Source organism: Corvus hawaiiensis, chromosome 4, assembly GCF_020740725.1.
Source record: "Corvus hawaiiensis isolate bCorHaw1 chromosome 4, bCorHaw1.pri.cur, whole genome shotgun sequence".
In the NCBI taxonomy this organism is placed as follows: domain Eukaryota; kingdom Metazoa; phylum Chordata; class Aves; order Passeriformes; family Corvidae; genus Corvus; species Corvus hawaiiensis.
In genome coordinates, this window is record NC_063216.1 from 19,256,981 (window position 1) to 19,265,109 (window position 8,129).

General features: G+C 39.0%; 1 long non-coding RNA gene across 1 annotated transcript; it reads right to left on the reverse strand.

The window, feature by feature from the left end:
* Window positions 1–561: 561 nt before the first annotated feature.
* LOC125324466 lies at window positions 562–7,112 on the reverse strand. The gene is made up of 4 exons (XR_007202978.1): window positions 6,989–7,112; window positions 3,661–3,741; window positions 1,755–1,888; window positions 562–1,561 (listed from the first exon to the last, which is right to left on the reverse strand). It is a non-coding gene; the product is annotated as an uncharacterized LOC125324466 (long non-coding RNA).
* Between the last annotated feature and the right edge of the window lie 1,017 nt (window positions 7,113–8,129).

An 8,129-nucleotide genomic window follows, 5' to 3' on the forward strand; every position in this document is an offset into this window, starting at 1 on the left:
AAAAATAGGGTAAGTAGCAAGATCTATAAAATAGGTGTGCCATGAACAGGCTGCCCCACAAAAACTGACAAATGAAAGGGATTCTGCCACTCCTGCTGGTCCTGGAGATTACACCTTTAGGAAGAAACAGCCAGGAAAAATAACCCAGCCAAGATAGAAGAGCAGGAATGAGTGTCACTCATAGCTCCAGGATGAGCCTGCAGCCAGCGGGAGAGAGACTGCAATATAAGAAATCAGGGAAGCTGCAGGGGAAAGCAAAGGGTCAAGAAACAAAGGAGACAGACAACTTCCTAGTGCCAGATTTCCAGTCACATACAACCTTTTTGATGTCATGTGCATAATGTCATATATATATAACCAGTGGCCAGGCAACATGGTTTAAACAATTCACATTGCATAGACAATATTGTGCAGCCTACCCAGTGGTCTCCCCAGGGCAAGTTGTTGCCTTTCAGGTGATAAGACCTCCAAAACAACAGCTCAGAGGTGTTACACTCATGCAAATATTAAATGTTATTTTTCCTCCAGTCTGACTAACAGAAGAACAAACACCAGCAAAAGTGCTTTACTGAATCCCTTTATTAACTTCTGTGCATGTATTATAAAGATGGGGTACATTAGCAACAGCAGCAACAGCTAAAGTACAGATAAGTTTGGATACAAGGAATATTTTAGAAATATTTGCTGTACAGACTCCTCCTACTCAGAGTCTGCAAATCCTCTGCAGCCTGCCTCAAAGAAGTTATAATGGATAAGATCCAAAAATAATATAAAAACAGACAATAAGCTCATAATTACAAACAAATGCATTTGGACTTCAAGTGCTTCAGTTCCAGTTTTAACTGAAGCTGTGGCACGTGGGACCAAAAAAACCCAAACAAATACAAAAATTAATTACTGCCCCAAGACAGAAACAATATATTGTGAGATGCTCTTCTGGACAAGTGGAACAGAATAATGTAATTCAAGCCAATGAGGAGATGAAACTGAGACTTCTCTACTAGCAACATTTAGTTTCTTGAACCTCCAATATCCCTTTCATACAAATCCAATTAACAGCTGTCAGAAGAAAAATAATCAAGTCCAAGCCTAGGCTTTATAAAAAAGCTCAGTGCAACCTTTCACATTCCCTCTTTTGTCCATGAGTTTTTGCACTTGAATATAATGCAATCTAAAAGATTATCTGTATTGCAAATCAGTGCAGAATCAAGTCAGATGTGAATTAAAAGTATGTCCCCACCTGGTCATTTTTGTTGTCTAAACAAGGCCCAAATCCACCTTTTGATGCAGGAGCTTGAGCCCATGTCTTGATACATGCACTGATATAGTTGGATGGTTGCTGGTATTACAGGATTAAGAAAATTCCAAATAAAATTAATATATGTCTTGTCCAGGTATGGAGAGGTTAGAGGTTTAACAGAGATCTGGGGTGACATAACTGAAGAGTGATCAGACTTGATGGCATGTCTTCGTTTTGTCTCTTCAGCCAAAATAATGTAAAATAAAACAAGCACTATGTCCCGTTCTGTTGAAGAAGCAGAACTTTCCTGTGCTGACTTATCTGGAAATAAAAGAGACAAAAGCTGCGACAATTAGAGTATCTCACTGAAGCTCAACCTGCTGTGAGTGTTATCCTGCCTGCCTAAAAATCCCAGCCTGAACAACACAGCCTTCGGTTTGGCAGCATCCTTGCACCTCCTGTGCTAAATGCCAAGGAATTGTATGGAAATCCAGCAGGGCTGGGAAGGGCTTACCGTGTGTGTCAGCAGGGTTCCTCAGTGGCTGTAACATTTCACCACCAGCAGGATGACCGTGAGGAGCAGAACCACTGCAGAGAAGAGCAGGGCGAAGACAACGTAGCACCAGGGCGAGTTCTCCAAGCAGGTCACTGCCAAAGGGACAAGGGACAGGAGTGTCACCGCGGGCAGAAGCAAGGCAGCTTTTGTTCTGAGTTATGGGAGTGTGAAAAATCATTGTCCCTAGCTAGGCCTGCAGATACAGCCTGCTACAGATACAGCACCTGTGTATCTGTACGGGTTTATACGTATACAAACCTGTGTGTGACTATGTGTGCACATAAAAACACACTTTCAGGGTCAGAAGAAACCAGTCCTAGATTCTATCCTCACAGCTGTTGAGAAGATACCTAAAAATACAATCTCTTACTTTCGGTGGCAGAGGACAGCTTTGCCAGCACTGCTGTGCCAGCATTTTGCCATGGGCACACACAGCACTGCCAGTGCTTCCCGCTCTGGAATATACCCTGCCTTCTCCTTGGAAAATGGCTTGCAGTGGTTGTGCTGTCCTGTGCTAATTGTCTGAGGTTACACAACTGAAGACCTACAAGGCAAGCTTGAAGGTCCCATACAGGCTTTAAAAAAAGATTTTATAGGTAATTTGAAATTGTAGAGACTCTTTCCAGATTACCATAATTTTTAAGCACAACACAGACACACTTGTTTAATTGGTCTTTAAATCCTTGCCTCCATCATTTTCTGCTCCAACTCTAATCCTGACTAGGATCACTGTGTTCATTTGATCCCCATTCCATAATACTTTCCATTTAAACTGCTCCCCAATTTAAACAAGAATCAGAACAAACATTCAGCTTCTGTGGTTTCAAAGAGGTTCCAGCAAAGAATGTGAAGGGGCAGAGGTCTCCTAGTAGCATTTATCCATATGTAGAGCATATATGGATTTTGATATTCCTTGAATAAAATTCTAAAAACCTGGACAGTGTAGCCAGAGTCAGAGAAAGGAGGGAGGCAAGTGAGGACTGGGATGTAAAAGGAGCCAAAAACCAGACAGGTCGATGGCCCTGTATCAAAACTGCATTACTGACAACACTTTCCATGCTGCAGTCCAAGCCTGGATTCATTGGGATGAAATCAGAGGGCATTTCAATGAAGCCAGTAAATTAATTTTGTTTTTGTAACAGGGTCTCCACCTGGCTCACTCCCTTATCTGCCTGACTGCCACTTTTATTCAGAAAAACTATCTGAAGTTTTCAGTTTCTTTTTCCTTGTTGTGAGGCCAAATTAAACCCCAATGGAAATGTTTGTTTGCATGAGCATTTCCCATAGCTAACGTTTGTTTCCATATAGATCTTAATTGCTCTTATGCATCACATGAGTGCAATATTCTCTTCTTCATTTTCACTCATACACAAGAGTCAGAACTCATATCCAATATATTATTTCACTTTGCAGAACAAAGTTTTCTTCCAGGGCTGGTTACACGGTTTGAGACAGTTTAAAGTATCTTAAAATTTTAACTTAAGAAAAGATAGACACAATTTTTCTGGAATTGTCAAAAAGCTGTTCAAAATTTTTGTTTTCTGGCTATTACTTTCCAAAAGTAACTCCATTTTCTTTAAATAGTATTGCTGGCCTGTTCATTCACCCAAAATTCATTTGGAAGTGAAAAACAATACATGGAAATTGTTGCTAAAATGAACAGAAGAGTTTTCAAGTGCCTCCACTGCAAAATGAATTTTAAGCATGTTCTGAGCATCCCTCGGGAATGGGGAGCAGGGAAAAATGGATCGATATCCCCTGCAGCAAAGAGAGAAAGTAATGGTGTCCCATTCTCTGGAAAAATGTGATTTTTGGCTCTGAAATATAACGAGAAAATGTGACGTGTCCTGCAGTGTTGCAGTACCTGAATGTGTAATTTTGGGTGTGCTGTCAGGTCTGTCAGATCTCCATTTCACATTCACCTCAGCATATGTGACTGGATCGCCTGGAGGGACAAAAAGGGCTGAAATTACTAGAAGAGTTTGTGCAATAATTGTTCTGCTGCACAGTATTCCAAATAAATAAATAATATTAATTTATTAAATTTTAGAAAATTTTTAAAAATCCTTCTAGGTGACTCTCAGTTGCCATATACTGAACTCTATTATTAATTCTGGGTTTTTCTTGTCGTTCCAGATCTTACACACACATTTATATATTCTGTCAATCTTTAAGCAGAAGTTAATCACTGGCACCTTCTTTTGGCTAAATTAATTTTTTTACTCTATTTACTCCTTAATAAACCACAATTACGGCTGTGACACTCATGGTCACAACCATTACAAAATGTACTTCATCCTGTGTTACAAGATTTTTGCGACCAACAGAGAGCATAAAAAGCGTCGTCAGGGTGGGCCTCCCCGAAGGTGAGGGATTGGCTGGAAAAATGCACTCTCCCTGCCTTGCCAGCCTCACTAATGAAGAGTTCCAGTCTGCTGGGCTGTCAGAAGTGCTTGATCATGGAAACAGGACAGGGAAAGGAATTTGCAACAGGATTTTGAGCAGCAACCCAGAAAGTGGGTGGTTTGGTGAGAGCAGCGCTCTGCTTATCTTTGGAGGCTTGTCTGTCATTACGCATGGATGCTTCCACTGGTCACGTCAGTAACAGCAGAGATCTCTTTCACTGCAAAACCAGCCCATTCTTTGGCTCTCAGTGGCCAGTGCTGGGTGCAAAGCCCAAGGAAGGCAAAGACAATGTTTAGGTACCTGACTCCTATGATGAGCTGCATCCCATAGGAAGTGCTTTTAAATTCATATACATAAAGGTATGCCCAGAGGACATCTCACTGCCCAGGGGATTTCCACAGGGCCACTGGCCCAAACCAGCAATATTTTACACTCAGAAAAGCTCAGGGAAGAGGTACCAGTAGAAAAATGACTGCAGGTGTAATGGGGCAGTGGACTGCCCCATGACACAGCTTATCATTCGTTTTGTGATATTAAATCCAGAGATGAACTCTCAGAGCAGGAGGGAGAGAGAAAGAGCTGAGAGACAGGACATGTGTCACTGACCCCTGCAGTTTTTGGTAGGTGTGGCAGCAGAAGGAAGGAAGGAAGGAGCTATATTTTTATATCAACTGCAACACACCGCCTTCAGGGTTGCCTGCTTTGCATGTTTTGCCGCATTCCCCACAAGCTTCTTTCAAAAAATTTGCTCACTGATAGTGTATGAAATCAGATTTTTTTTGCCTGAAGAAAATCAACCTCCTAAAGGTGCCAGAGCTGCTGAGATCTACCTTAGATTTACAAAAAATGTCGAATCCAACCCATATTCAGAACTAAGCATCTTTCTCAGGCAGCAGCCAAGAGGTCAGAACAATTTAACAGCACCTGGCAGAAGATGAGGGCTCAGTTTCCTGCACTTGTGCTCTCAAGTATGAAAGCAATGCAACAAACAAGGAAATCGAAGATGAAGATTGTAAGAATGTATAGATATGATTATATATCTATGAGAACATGAACAAATATTTGTTATCTGGATAGGTGATTTTTTTTCTGCTGTATCTCGCTAGGACACACTGGTGCTATTAATAAGTGCCAAATTCAAGATTGATTTAAAGTATTTCTTCGTGTAAGATATCACTACCAGCCTGTGGAAGTCCTTGTATTAGGATGCTATTTAAGTAAATCATTTACTGGGACACCAACACACCTTGGGGTACAAGATTCACAGAATTGACAAGAATATAGATATTGCAGTTGAAAATATTTTTTTTCAAAAAGATTATGACAGGTTAAACACCATGCTGTAATACTCTAAAACATAAGAAAAGCATTTTGTGTGAAATTTGGTTACTTATTTAGCCTCGTAATTGGCCATTAAATTTTTTTAGCTTCTGAATTTCCAAGCACCTTATACTGGCAAATTTCAGAACTATGATCTTGGGTTAGGGGACTCTCAGAATAATTTATACAGCAATTTCTAAGCATGATTCACTGAAGTGAATTAAAAGCTGTGTGAAAGCACTTAAACCTGTAAGATATAACTGGAAATTTAAGGGACAGGTGAGGAAAAGGATAAAAATCAATGGAACAGACTTATGCTCTCAAAGTTTGAGACATTTTCACAGTGAGTTGTACTGGGCATGAGGGTGCATCTCCAACAAATCCTTAGGGGATAGTTCTACACTGGAGTTCCAAGGATTGTCCTGGCAGTGCAGCTCTTCTGCAGAGAACTGATCACATAATTTAAGGGGCAAGCTGAGTTAACAATGAAAGACAAAGATTTCATACCTGTACAGGTGCTTTTCGTACTCTATTCCAAGGAGTGAATATACAAACTTAGTTTTTAAGAATAACTATTGCTTTGCTGGCATACTCAGGGCATATTTTTCTTTCCTATTGTAACCTCTGAATATTATAATTTAAAATAAATGTTCCAAGCTAAATCATCTTACAGCTAGCCAAGATCCGTTTTTTGATCAGAATTGAAAAAGTAAAACTTGATTCTTTTGGTTTAAAAACATAAATTTCCTACCTATAGCCATTAATCGCTACATTTTGCACTTTATTTTTTGAAAATAAATTTTTTAAGCAATGAAGTTTTATAGTTGAAGGCATCAGTAGGTCATACACAAATTGTAGGACTAACAGTTTTCAAAATTATAGAAACTTCTATTAAATCTTGACTTGTATTTTTCTCAAGCTAGAACTTTTAGAAGAGAAAGAAAGAAGGACAGAGACAGAGAAAGAGAAAGGGAGAAAGAAAAAAGAAAGAGAAGGAAAAACGAAAATGGAAACAGACCTATCACTTTAGAATTTAAAAATATTTCTGTTGTCTGAGAAAGTGAATCAAATTAAAATACAAAATATAAGTGGACTGCAGGAGAGAAAAGTCCATTCAGTGAACTTTAACTGTCAATGAGATTCCAATAATCTGTATAAAGATCTTCAATGTCTGAACATCAATGTGATTCAGAAACTGCCTGTTTCAGCCATCTTACTGAAAGCCAGAATGGGGTTTTAAAGGTCAATCTTCACTTTTGCTAGAATTCAGTATTCATTCCGTCAATAAACATGAATTTGCCAAGCCAATACATATCTATAATAAACAGAGGTGGGTATTCATAGATATAAAAGGCTTTCAACATGACTTCAGCTGCTTGCAAATGATTTAAGAAAGAGTGAAAGTTTTAAGAGTGTGTCAATGAGCAAAGGAAAATAGGTAATATTAAGATGACCGCTTTTCTTACCTGTATCTGAAGCTTCTGAAATAAAATTCACTCTTTCCTTGTGTGATACCTCGGCGTAGAGCACCTCACTGGCCATTTTGAAAAGTTGCTTTCAGCTCTCAGATCTGCCATCAAAATGGACTCACTGAAGAAAACACAGCCCCTATTTTGGACCTCCCCCCATCACACCACATGAGGTCAAAAGAAGTGTTTAGATGACTGCAAAACGAAAGGAAACTAGAAACCTTTTTTTTCAAATGTAAATTCTCACCCTGTAGCTTTTGATAAACAATCCTTAGTGCCTTCTCTTGGTGTATGTTCTATTAAAAATGGAGATTTTGATCAGTTTTCTCATAAACTGTGACCTCCAGCCCACACAATTTTCATTTAGAACCTGAGCTGGCATCACACTTTGTCCATATTCTCCACAAACTAACTGCACATTAAAATGTATTTCAACAGAAAACTCAGTTCATGATTATTAGACTGCTCATTTTGTGATTATTAGATTGCTTTGGTTTGTGATTATCAGATCACTTCCCCCAAACTTCAATAGTTCAGAGTTGAAACCAGAAAGCAACGAAATAGAGAGGAACAGAAGAATATCTGATATTGCTGAAAAACTAATTTAAATACTTTTGAAACAAATTTTTCTGCTTTTTAAAAAAAGTACTTCACACAGAATAAAACTAATTTTAAAAGTTGGGTTAAAAAATGTTACTATAAGGCCCATTTTTTTTTTTTTTTTATTTTCCTTTCCATAGAAATTTCTAAATTTTGGGGGTTTTTTTCTAAATTTTTGGGGTTTCTGGTGACCTAGAATGATACTAAAGCTTTGGATTTTTTTCACAGAGGAACTTCTGCTCTTCAACCAGCTCTACACCACATGCTAATCCTCATATCCCTGGGGCACTATTGAGCTCAGAATTAAACCAGGGCTGAGTTTGACCTGTGATTCCTCTGCACGTTGATAATCAAATTTTCTCATTAAAGGCAGAAAATGTGGTTCTTTGGAGTTATCATGATGGTAAGTCAAGGAATGCAGTATTTTGTGCTCTTGGGACCAGCCATAGAAGAAGGATGAACACTTTGGCATTTTCAACTGAAAATTGAGATGTTTTGAGGCTGGGCCTTCACAATCCTGGTAACTAAAAGGCTCTGT